Consider the following 13,376-nt stretch of genomic DNA (forward strand, 5'->3'; position numbering starts at 1 on the left):
GGGTGGAAAGTCTTGGGGATCCAGTCGTGGTGGAAACATCTCAGTGCTGGCATGAGTCTCCACATGGCTCTTCCAGCTCCAGGGCTCTGGTTCCATCAGCATAGCTGCTTGTGTCTTGTCAGGAGGAAGATGAAGCAGTGAGAGTGTGTGTCCTGCTTCCAGGGAGCTGTTTATCTCTATCATACCTCCAAATGAGGTCATCAAGTTGTGACCTGATTGACAGGCTAAACTCCACCCCTTCCCTGTTAATAGTCTCAAGTTGACACTAAATTATGTAACTACCACACCCTCCCTGTGCCTTGAGTGTTCAGCACATTTGCATTAGAAAAGACTTGCTAAAAGAATTGTTGGTAGACTGAAGGGGAAAAAGGAGCTATTTGGCTTTTTCAGAATTTTGAATGGGAGGTTTGCTCCTGAAACTGGAAAAATTTGGAACCATGAAGAATCTCTACTCTTTAGGACTGGATGTTAAAGAAAGCCTGTGGCCAACCTGAAATATGCACTAGATGACCATTTGGATTCACTTGTTGGGTGGAAGTGGGAGATAAGCAACATTAGGAAGATGGGCTGGGTCTAGCCACTGACACCTGTAGACCTGGTTCATGGGAACTAGAGGAAAAGATGAGAGCACGTTGACTTAAGTTTAAAGAGTTGTGAAGAATCTGCAATTAGAACATGATATAGCCAAAGAGGGCTAGGGTTGTTGAGAATTTGTGACAGGGCCCATGGGTGAAAGGTGGTCAATAGAAATCCTGTTTAGGCTAAGTGAGGAGGCCCATATTGAGTTGACCAGAACCCAACCAGATGAAGATAAGATTTTTGAGTCTCTGAATTGATGCATATTTCTGCTGACTCTATGGATGGCTTGACCTGATTTGACTTTGCTTATGGATGCAAACTCGCAAGGTTCTAATTGAAATGAAATTTCCTTGCATCAAAGAACATGCTTGTCTCCTCAGAGCACTGAGTTGATAGAACGGTCAGTACAGAGATTGGATACACAAATTGGGTGGAAGGGGATAAAGGTATGAGGAGGCTAGCTTACAAACTCTCATGGGTGGGGGAATATGTTGATAGGATAATAGGATTAAGGTATAAGTATTCACATAACTTCAATAGTTAAGCATAAAATATTTTTCTTTTGTTTGCTTATAGAATATTATGTTTAAATGGGGCTGGCATATTTTCAGTTATACACATTTTAGTTATATCTTCTTAGGCAGAAATAGGATTGTACTATTTTCATTGTTTAAAAAATAATGTATGACTAAAATGTTGTGAAAAGGTGTCAAATTGACAAGGGGGTGGTCTGTTGTAGTTACATGCCAAATTGATATATAAGTCCAGAGGTGGAGTCAACCAGGTCATAGCCTGATAATACCTCCCTGTGGGCATGGCCTTCTCATAAGGAGGACCCTGAGAACCTTCCTTCTCTCTCTCTCTCTCTCTCTCTCTCTCTCTCTCTCTCTCTCTCTCTCTCTCTCTCTCTCTCTCTCTCTGCTTTTCTGCTTTCACCTTTTTTGTGGTAAGCCACTCTGAAACCTGCCAGAGTCCAGTAGATGTGTCCACAGCCACTGGATTCACAAGACTTTGCACCCACCAGTCTGTGAGCTTCCTGCATTCTGCATCATTGTATGTTGGCTGCATGAGTCTGAAAGGGTCTTACGGATTAGTATTCAACTTATGGACTAGTATTGAACTTATGGACTTGATATGGACTGGGCTGGGATGTTTGCTTCATATATAGTTACTTCTTGATCTAAAGCTGTCTCTTGCGCATAACTGAGCATCACTGAATTTGTTTCTCTAGTCAACCTGGCCTAACACAGGGTGGTAGGGAGGTGGGGTTATATGGAAGTAGTTCATTCTGTAAGGTGGTAAAGTAGAGGGGCTTTGAGCCCCTTATATTAAGTATCTGGAGGAGAGTGTTAGAATAAGTTTTGGGGTAAAATCAAAGAGTTGACGAGGAAGTGATAGAAAAGGGAGAAGAAAGGAAATAAGGAAACAAAAAAGAGGTATCATGTAATGTTAATTGGTAGGTTAAGAAAGAAAATTAGACCCAAAAATGCCTTGTTTTGCAATGATGGAGGGCTGGATAATAATATTTTAGAGAAAAAAATATGTGAATAGTCTCAGCTTTGGGATGAGAAGGAAAGAGGCAGATTGAGAAGAGGAAAGGTAAGAAAAAGAGAGCCAAAAGGGGCTATGAAATAAGTTTAGATATTAAATTTAAAGGAGAAAATGGCAAGAGCTAGAAGTATTAAAATTTAAAATAGAAAAAAATAATACCAGATTAAGAAACAGCATAGCTGCTAATGTATGTTTGGGCTCTATGCTTTTCCCAGGAACTTTTCCTCTTACGTGGGTTCTAACTTGTAGAATTATGATGTATTGAATGACTAGAGAATAAAAAGTAAATTGCAAACAAAAAAGGAAAATAATAATATATTTATTTGTCCTTAAGTAGACCAACAGATGGGGAAATCTTGATTAAGGAGGAATTATTAAAATAGTGCACACTTTTGTTTTAAAGAGGGGGAAAGCGTAAGAATTATAGAATGTTAACTAACAATGATACCAACAAAAGAACTGATGAGGTTTAGACCTTATGCTGGGGGAAATTAGGACTGAGTGGAGCAGTGGTCTTTAGAGCAGTTAGGGACAGTGTCTGATAGCATGTTGTTTTACTACCTATGGTCTTTTAAGATGGCAGTGTTAGGTCGCTATTAAGTCTAGTGGGATGATTTTGGTGTCTGGTATGGTTGAGAGTCCTCTAATCTTATGAATTAGGTTAATTATCTTAAGGGACTAGATCTCTGGTGGATCTGGTCAGAGGGTGCTGTGTTCCCTCTTTTTGGATGATGATGGTGACCAAGTGCATGGGGAAGGGAGATCTATAACTTCCACCTACCTAGGTGGCTCAGGAGGGAGGGATGAAGCAATAGCCTGCTCATAGGGCAGGTTGCTGATCTGGCCACCCTGAATTTCTTTTATGTTGAGTTCCTCTCATGGGTGCTATTTGGTCACCATCTTCTTTTTCTTCCTTTTCATGTTTTTGTTTTATTTTCCCTTTCTTTTTCCTCCCCTTCCTTAAAACACAGTCTTGTCTTGTTTTTAAAATCTCTTCTTTTTTTTTGACAAAGAACAAAACAAAACACTTCACAAAAGAAAGGCCTGTAGTTAGTTCAGGGATTGTTTGCTGGCCCTTAGGAGCGTTTTCCAGTCCAGTCTGTTGGGGCACCACGCCCTGGCCTCAAAGTCCACTTTCAGCATTCCTTGGGGACCTTGCCTCTCCATTCCCTTGCTGTTCCACTGCACTCCCCCAGTGATTTGCCTCGGTGTGGTGGGATCAGGTCAGGTGCAATTCCCACACTGTGTCTCCGGTGCTGTCCCCTGTATCGCCCTTAGTCACTGATTGGCATCATTTCTCATAGTGGGGCCAGCCATGTTGTTCTCTCTGGCTGCTCTACTCAGGGACATCATCCTCACGGCCTCGTGGGCCAGGCTGTGTTCCACTGTCTCCTCCTGCCCCTTCATCTGCTCCCGTGTGTAAAATCCCTTCTTAATCATTACTCTCCCACCTGTTTTACACACACACACACACACACACACACACACACACACACACACACATTTATTTATTTATTTATTTAGTTAGTTAGTTTTGTCTGGCCTCTAAACGATAGTAAGAGCAGGTATTACCAGGGGGGCTCAAAACTGTCATGGAAAATTGTCATTACCTTTTCATGCTAGTTTTCTATGGACATTTTGAGGCCCTTATATCATTCCCATTTTCCAGATCAGTCGCATATCCAAAATCACAAGTCTCATTAGCAACAAAGCTTGGACTCTTGGCCTAGGATTCTCTTTTCCTTTTGTTTTCTGTAGAAATGATATTATAGTTTCCCAGCATGCTGCATGTGTGTGTTCCTTCCAGGAAGAAATAAAGGTCATTTTCAGAGCTGTAATTGGAAGGAAAACTGTTCAGGTACCTGTGTTCTGGGAGAAATTAAGGTTTGCCCACCCTCTATTGGCCAACCTTGGTGTGGCAGCTAAAACAAGTCAGGGAGAATGGCTTTGGGACTTTCTGTTCTTCACAACTGTGTGAGCCATTTCCTTGTAATACACACAGGCATGTAAACACATGCATATTTATGTATGAGGGTAGTTAAAATATTGTCATTAAATTATAGGAACTTTTATTTAATAAAAATTCACAATGTGAAGCTACTGTTTCTCCACATCCTCTGAGGTCTATACAATTCTGAAAGTGATGTTTCCATCTCTAACCCTTCCCCCAAAGATTTCTGCATTCTTCAATTTTTGCCACATCAAAATGCCAATTTTGGCATCCTCAAGGCACTTAAACTGTATTCCCATGAAATGTTCATTGAATTTTTAGAACAAAAATAACTCTAAATGGGGAAAGTTAAGAACTTTGGAGTGGATGAGATAAGTTCACTTAGTAAAATTCCCACAGAATTGCCCTTGTTACCCTTGAAGAATGAGCAAGTGTAATGTCATGATGGGAAAAAATTCTTCAGCAATATCTCCTGGTTTTTTTTTTCTAACTAGCCCTTTTCAATTGTCCTAAAACTTCATAATCAGCTCACACTCTCATCCTATGTCCTTTGAGAAACTCATCAAGATTACTCCTGACTCACAGTGACCCTATGTACAACAGAATGAAACACAACCTGGACAAAAGCATGTCAAGCAAATGGCAACCGAAAAATAGCATTGGTAAGGTAAATAGGAGGTGGGTGGTGGTGGTATGTAAATACTTCAAATCAGAGATGAAAATGGTGACATCACAACAGATCCAAATGAAATAAAAAGACTAATAACACATTATATGAAAAACTGTACTCTAACAAATTTGGTAATCTAGAAGGAATAGATACTCAGAAATACATAATCCACTCATACTAATGCAGACAGATGTTGAAAATCTCAACAAACTCATAACAAAAGAAGAAATGGAGAAGGTTATTAGGAAACTTCCAACTAAAAAAAGCCCAGGACCAGATGGCTTCACAAGGGGTTCTACTGTATATTCAGAGAAGAGCTGTCACCAATTCTACAAAGACTATTCAAAGATATGGGAAAGGACAATAAACACCCAAACTCATTCTATGAAGCAAGCATAACTCTGATACCAAGACCAGGTGAAGAACCTAAGAAGATAGAAAACTTAAAGACTAATATCTATCAGGAACATAGACATAAACATCTGCAATAAAATTCTGGACAATAGAATCTAAGAATATGTCCAAAAATAATTCACCATGACCAAGTGGGATTCCTACCAGTTATTCAAAGATGGTTCAACATTAAAAAAACCAATCAATGGATCCACCACATAAACATGGCAAAGAATAAAAACCACATGGTTATGTCAATAGATGCTGCAAGGCATTTGACAATATCTAACACCCATTTCTGATAAAAAAAACACTCAACAAAATAGGAATATAAAGGAAATTTCACAACTTGATAAAGGCCATATAAGAAAAACCAACAGCCAACCCAATGCTCAGTCAGGAAAAACTAGAAAGATTTTCCATGGAAACGAGAACCAGACAAGGATGGCTGCTATCACCACTTTTATTCAGCATGGTACTAGATGTCTTCGCCAGAACCATCAGACAACAAAAATAAATTAAGGAATACAAATAGGCAAAGAAGAAGTGAAGCTTGCTATTGAAGACAATATGACTCTATAGAGTGAGCTTCAATAGGAAACTCCCTGAGAAGAAGCAGGTGACTGCCAATCCAATGCTATGAAAGTGTCAGTCAATTAATTTTGGTTCAGATCCCTGGTTTTAAGGGCACTCAATGAAAGGACACCCAGTACTATCTAATATTTAGTATTCTAATGCCCTCTTTGTCTTAGTGTAGCATGTATTAATCTGATAGATATGGTTCTACACTTGTGAATGAATGTTAATGAAAATTTGCTCTATTATCAACCCTGATTATCTTATTATCTGTACAAATAAACAATTTATGGAATGTTGTTCAGAGCCTGGTTATACTTGAATACTTTTTCTTTCATTACATTAAGTTAAACTCTATTCTAATGGCTAAATTAATGAAAGTATCTGTAGAATTGCCTTGTACTCCAGAGGAATGATTAATAATGGTCTCTGGCATAAAATGACAGTGGGGCCTATAAAGGGAACCAAAGTTTTTTCTAAGCCATAGATATGTGAATGGATTTGGGGCTCAAATTTGATTGTAGGCCCAAGCTAAAAACACGGTTGTTATAGCATGGCTCTGCCTTAAAACTCCCCCTCATGAAGAGATCACTGAAGATATAGGTGCTACAGCAAAGTGTGGTGAAGAAGGTGCCCAGCTATGAGAAAGAATAGTGTCTGAGGTCTTAAAGGATTGTCTTCAAATAAACAGCCATTTAAGTAAACTAAATCCACATGAAGGAAGCACACCAGCCCATGTGATTCAAAGATGATAAATAATACAATCCACATCTGAAGGAAAGAGTGGCATGAGGGCTTAAATTGTGAACACTTGATTTGCCGAAGGCAATGGATGACAGTGAGAACACAAAATCCATGTGCAGTGTCCCTACATGGATTAATCCTCTGAGAAATCCCCTCTGACTTTAGTTGAGGGATTTAAACAGCCTTATTATCAGGCAGAGACTATCGTAACACAGTCTTGAGAGATGTAATTAGGTTCAAATGTGATACTTGATCTTTCTATCCCCCTTTGAACTGTATTAGGTATGTTCTAGTTTGTAATACTCCCTGCTATTTTCCCTCTTGTGTTTTTCTCCTTTGGCTTGTTTTGTTATTATTATTGATCTTTTTTTGTGGGGGGGAAGTGATATGGGGGAAGCTACACACAGTAATTTGATTAGGGACTGTGGGAAATTGAGGACCTGGAAGAAAGTGTGAATGATCTGTTCCGAGCACTCTGACTGCAGAGCTTAGTATACCATCCCTAGTGTGAGGTCAGAAAGAAAGGAGGAAAAGATCCCAATACACAAAATTCTAGGAAGGACATTTCTCCACAGCACATCTGCCTGTGTCCTACAGATGCTTAACTCCTCGCACACACAGTTAAAGTACACTTATGTCACAGAACATTTGCTCCCCTTATCGCTTATCTTTAGGAGCGTTTGCTTTTCTTATCACTTGTATGCTTTGCACTCCCTTTGAAGTCTCCCCTCTGAACGCTTGGAATGCGAAGACTAGTACATTGCCCATTTTTTCATGTGTAAGGGGGTACCTTCCCCAAACTGGAATTTCACCAGGTGGAGTGGAGCTTTCATTGTATGCGCTTTTCCCTGCTAGGAGAGGGTAAAGCGACTTGCTCTGAGTTAGTGTTCCCTATAGTGTCACCTGGGAAGGTTCTCTCTAGTCACAGTAAATTTTTTTCATAAAAGCAGTTTCGCTCAAACCTCATTTTGTGATGGCCTATCTATTAGAACAGCGTGTTGCTGGGAAATTTTGTTTCCTGCTCAGGAAAAATGCCTCAGAAACTCTTGGAATGTTGAACACAGCTTACAAGGACAGTACTATGGGGGAAAACACAAGGATATGAGTGTTTTTCTCATTTTAAAAAGGGTGAAATGCTGATTGATGACTGTGTTAGTCCAGGTAGACTAGAGAAACAAATTCATAGAAATTCATATGTGTATAAGAAAGAGTTTTATATAAAGGGTAATTGTACATTAAGAAAGCATCCCAACCCAGTCCAGTCAAAGCCCATAAGTCTGATATTAGCTCATATGTCCAATACCAATATATAAATTCCTCTTCAGAATCACAAAACACATGCAATGACACTGAGTGCAGGACGATCACATGCCAGTGGGTAGAAAGTACTTGGATCCAGTGGTGTTGTAAGCATCTCAGCACTGGCAGGGGTCTCCAAGTGGCTTCTCCAGCTTCCAGAGCTGCATGTGTCTTGTCAGTGGAGTGTCTCCAAAGAAGTGAGCCAAGAAAGAGAAGTGTCTCCCACCTCCAAGGAGGAAAATATAGGAATTCCCAGAATCCTTAGGGGAAAGCCATACCCCCACAGAAGCCTCATTGGCTATATCCTGATTGACAACCTAGACTCCACCCCTACATTCTTAATCCTCAAACTGACACCAGATTATATCACTACTACAATGACAAACTTCACTCTGGACATCTGTCAACTTCCCTAACTGATGAAAATGTCGACTCGTAGTGTATTTGGAGTTCATTTCTTCAAGTCAGACTCTTTTTAGAGGTTCTGAAAGGATTACATAACAATATGGGACAAAAAAGGCCTGATTTGTGGCAGAAAAGGGACTGGTTTTGCCATCATGACAATGCACCAGCTCATGCAACCATCTCAATGCACCAGTTTTGGGCAAAAAAAATATTCCAGCATTCCTTTCTTGCCCCACACACCTTATTCACCTGACCTCATTCCATGTGACTTAGTTTTGTTTCCACGAATGCTGAGTGGCATGAAAGGACAGCGATTTGATGATGTAGAACAATGAATTGAAAAACAAGGAGGTGCTGTCAGCCATCCAAACAAGTGAGTTTGAAAAAGGTTTTCAAGAACGGAATTTCAGATTTGACAAATGTATTAAGTGTAATGGAGAGCACTATGAAGGTGATAAGGAGGTTGTTTTATTAAAAAAAATTCAAATATATAGCTTTTAAAAAATCTGTTTTGTGGGGTTCCCCGTCGTATGTGATTAATGAGAGACTTACATACCTTAAGAACTACAAAAACCCATTGCTGAATAAACTCTGGGGTCCTCTTGATTCTCCCAAGAATGAAGTTTCATGCTCTGCATCCCCTTTTTCTGTCTTCTTTAATCGCACGTATCGCTCCTTGGACCCATTTGACGATGGGGCTGGACTCACTTATTGGGGGTTTATGGAGTGGTAGTGGAGGAAAATGAGAAGCTCATAACTAATACAAGAAAGAAGAAAATGTTGTGGAAGTAATTGTAGAGATGACTGCACAACTGTTTTTAATAGGACTGAATATGTGAACCATATTGTCAACAGAACTATAAATTTTTAAAAGTTGGACTTTTTTGTGTGTCAACATGATACCTATAAGAAGATAGGGGTGGAGGTTAGCCTGTCAATGAGGTCACAGCTTGACAACATCCTTTGGAGATACAACTGAGATAAATGGCTCTCTGAAGGTCAACTTCTTTCTCTTTCTACCTTCACCTTCCTGAGACCTGTGTGAGACCTGTTATATGGCCACCAACATTGGATCCACACAACTCTGCATGCACCAGCCTGTGATCTTCCTGCATTCTGGATTATTGCATGTGGCTGCGTATGGTAGCCCGGGTAGAATAGAGAAACAAATTCATAGGCAATAATATGTGTATAAGAAAAAGCTTTATATACAGGGGCAATTGAATATTGAGAAAAAATCCCAGCCAGGTCCAGATCAAGTCCCCAAGTCCGTTATAACCCATATATCCAATACAAATCTATAAAGTCCTCTTCAGACTCATGAAACACGTGAAATGATGCCGAATGCAGGAAAATCACAGGCCAGTGGTTGGAAAGTCTTGTGGATCCAGTGGTGATATAAGCATCTCAGTGCTGGCAGGGTTCTCTATGTGGCTCCTCCAGCTCAGGGCACAAGCGTAACTCCATTTGTCTACTCAGCTTGGATGTCTCCCAAGGAGTATGTCTGTGTCCCACCTCCAGTGAGCTATTTTTCTTCGTGGTGCCTCCAAATGAGATCATCAAGCTGTAACCTGATTGACAGATTAGATAGACTCCAACGTTCACTCGTAAGTCTCAAATGGACAACAGATTATGTAACTACTACACTGCATGAGTCTTAAGAGGGATTTATGGACTTGTATCAGACTTATGGACTTAATCTGGACTGGACGGGGATGTTTGCTTGATATATAATTACTTAGTGACATAAAGCTCTCCCTTACACATATACAAGTGTCACTGGATTTGTTTCTCTAGTCAACCCGGCCTAACACAGATGTGCACAGCTACACTACACCATTATTTGGAAGTGGTACATGAGATCAGACTAGATCAGCACTTGGAGGTGCAAAGTAAGCTGAATGAAGAAGTTGGCTAAATGTCTATGATCTCTATTAATGTCAGAGAACCATGTTTCTCCCAGGTTACACCTATGGCCTCATAGGAAATTCCTCATGATCCGTTGATTGAGGAGGAGAAAACTTGCATTGGTTCTGAACAATATGCATATTCCACTAAAAAATGGAAAAACAGTTCTACATTCCCTTTCTGAGATCTCTCTGAAGGAAATCCTCTGAATGGACAGAACTTTGAGCAGTCCACCTAGTCATTCAGGTTGCTTGGATTGAAAAATACCCAAATGTATGCCTGTGTGTGTGTGTGTGTGTGTGTGTGTGTGTGTGTGTGTGTATTGATTCGTGGGCTGTGAAAAATGGCTTTGTGGGTGGTCAGGGACTTGGAAAGAGCATGGTTGGAAAATGGATGACAAGGAGGTGTGTGGTAGAGGTGTGTGGATAGACCTCTCTGAATAGACAAACAAATTAGGATATTTGTGTCTCATGTATATGCTCACCAAAGGGTTACCTCTATAAAGGAGGGCTTTAATAATCAAATGGATCAAGTGGATAGGATGACACGTTCTGTGAAAACCAGTCATCCCCTTTCTCAAGCCGCTTTTAAACTTATCCAATGGGTCTATGGACAAAGTTGCCTGGTGCAGGGATGGAGGTTATATGTCGGCTCAGCAACATGGACTTCACTCGTTATCACTAATTTAGCTACTGCCACTGCTGAGTGCCCAAACTGCCAGCAGCAAAGATCAACACTGGATCCAAGATATGGGAGCATTCCTTGAGGAGATCAATCAACAAACAAGTAGCCGGTTGATTCCAAGAACCATTTCCAAGCCGCGGCGTGTGGCGGCCCCGGCGCGCATGCTCATGCTGGACACATGGCCTCGGTGCGCATGCTCGAGCTGCGTGGGGGAGGGGCGCACCCCGGGGGCCCGCGCCTCGTGGTGGCCCCCCGGACCGCCCGCCCGCTCCTCCTCCTCCTAGCCCCACGTCAGTGAAAATTATTCTCAGGCCTGAATCCTGCATCGACCTTGTTGAAGAAAAGATTAAGGAACCATGACCTGAGGATCTCAAGTCCACCTTTTTTGAGGTGCCCCAACTCACCCACTGAAAACAACAGTGTCGCAGGAACCGGCTTCTTCCATATCCACTACTGGTCCGTGGGGGAAGTGCATGCAGCTTTTGTACAATCAGCATTCTATACATCTGGAGGATGAAGACTGCAAGCAGGAAAACCTTGAAAATCATCCAGCCCTAGACAGCATTGGCTCTCCAGGTCTTAAGAGTCATTGTCCAGTGAACTCTGGGGAAAGATCTGTTCATTTGGAAGCTGACCTGGTATGCTGTGTTTCTGAGACACAGAATATAAATTCCCAGAAGAGTCCACCCTCAGGGATGAATGAAGTAGTGGACTCCAGTGTTCAAGTATGTGGATTTAGGAGCAGAATTCTGCATTTAACTGGAGAAGAAAAGAACCAAAGACTTGTCATTGGAAATAAGAAAATTACAGTTGGACAGCATGAAGATCAGTCAAATATCTGCACTCCAAACTTACAAAGAGCAAACTTCCATTTAGATCATAATAGTATATTAGATTTAATGTGCACTACCAAACAAATTAACATAGAATCAGAGGCTTTAGAATCAACCCATGTGTCAAGAACACCTCATGAAGCACAAAACCAGTGTCTGGAATTCTCCAATATGGCTGATAAGCGAAGTCCTACAGAAATAGTTACGAAGGATTCAGACCTTAACTTATCTACTGATTCTGAATTTCTCAGCATATTGATCTCCAGCCAGGTGGCTTTTTTAGCTCAGAGGAAGCATAAAGGGCAGAATTCTCTAAATAAAAGGGCCAGAAACACAGAGATTGTATCAAAGGCAAGTCATGAGGAAATAGTAACCAAAAATAATTTGGTTTGGCCTGGCGATAATTTTACCGAACATGAAAGTGGACATAACGAAGCATATTCACTTGAACTTTTTAGCCCAGTTTGTCTTGAAAAAAACAAACAAAAAACCCAGTAGCCATGATGTCATAAACCCTAATACAGATCTTGAAGAAATTTGAAGATCGCAAGAACTTTTCAGTTCTGAAGAAAAAGTGCCGCCAAATGAGATCTGTATTGAGTCATACAGTTCAGGAATACCGTGCTCCCAACTCAATACTTTTCATAAAAGTGCTATTAAAAGAAGTCGGGCCCCTAAACATCTACCAGACCATGCTAAAGCTCCATCTCAAGTCCTCCAAGTAGCTAAGAAAATGAAGTTTCTGTCTAACACAAGAGCTCTTCCTGTAGCACTGGGCCAGAGGAGTGTGTCTCAGTACAAACATGTGTAAAAAAAACAACATTAATAAAAAATTGTGATTGCAAAGACCAAAAAAAAAAAAAAGAAAGAAAGAAAGAAAAGAACCATTTCCTTCATGGAAAGGGAAGCATTTTCTTTTTACTTGACTAGACACATACTCTGGATAGAGATTTGCTTTCTCTGAACACGATGCTTCTCCCCAAACTACCGTTCGTGGACTTAGAGAAAGCCTCATGCACTGGCATGCATCTTCTCAGATCAATGGAACAATTTCCACAGTAAATGTGCAGCAATAAACTCATGTTCATGGACTCCAGTGGCCTCACCATGTTCCTCATAATCCAGAAGCAAATGGCTTAATAGCATGATCGAGTGGACTTCTAAAGACACAATCACAGTAGCACATAAGTGGCAACCCCTTGCAGGGTTGGGGAAATGCTCAGTAGGAGAATGCATGCATATACTCTACATCCATTGTAAGGTGCTGTTTCTCCAAAAGCCAGGACTCATATTCTGGTGGAATTGGGAAGAGCACCACTCACTATTATTACTCCTTAAGGCCCACTCACCATAGTTTTGCTTCTTGTTCCTGCAGCCCTATGATCTTAAGGCCTGGGGGTCTTAGTTCCAAAAGGAGAAATGCTCCCATCTGGAGAAACAGCACTGAAGTTAAAATGACTCCTGGCCATTTGGGGACATGACACTGGATCAACAGACAAAGCCAGGTGTGATTGTATTGAGTTGAGTGACCCTGATAACCAAGGGGAAATTGCATTATTAATGCATAATGGAGGTAAAGAAGAATATTTCGGGAATTCAGGAGGTTACTTGAGTTGTCTCTTAATACTACCATGTCCTGTACTAAAGTCAATGGTAAACCATAGCATGTCAATTCTGACATGACTGCTAATAGCCCGGACTCTTCAGGAATGAAGGTTTGGGTCACCCTACCAGGCAAAGAGCCATAAATTGCTGACTTACTTACTGAGGGCAAAGGAAATGC

At 40.8% G+C, this 13,376-nt stretch overlaps 1 pseudogene; it reads left to right on the forward strand.

Moving 5' to 3' along the window:
- The first annotated feature begins 11,455 nt into the window (after nt 1-11,455).
- On the forward strand, nt 11,456-12,523 carry LOC142433434 (shieldin complex subunit 2-like; annotated as a pseudogene).
- The last annotated feature ends 853 nt before the right edge of the window (nt 12,524-13,376 follow it).

Source organism: Tenrec ecaudatus, chromosome X (genome assembly GCF_050624435.1).
Source record: "Tenrec ecaudatus isolate mTenEca1 chromosome X, mTenEca1.hap1, whole genome shotgun sequence".
NCBI classification, from domain to species: domain Eukaryota; kingdom Metazoa; phylum Chordata; class Mammalia; order Afrosoricida; family Tenrecidae; genus Tenrec; species Tenrec ecaudatus.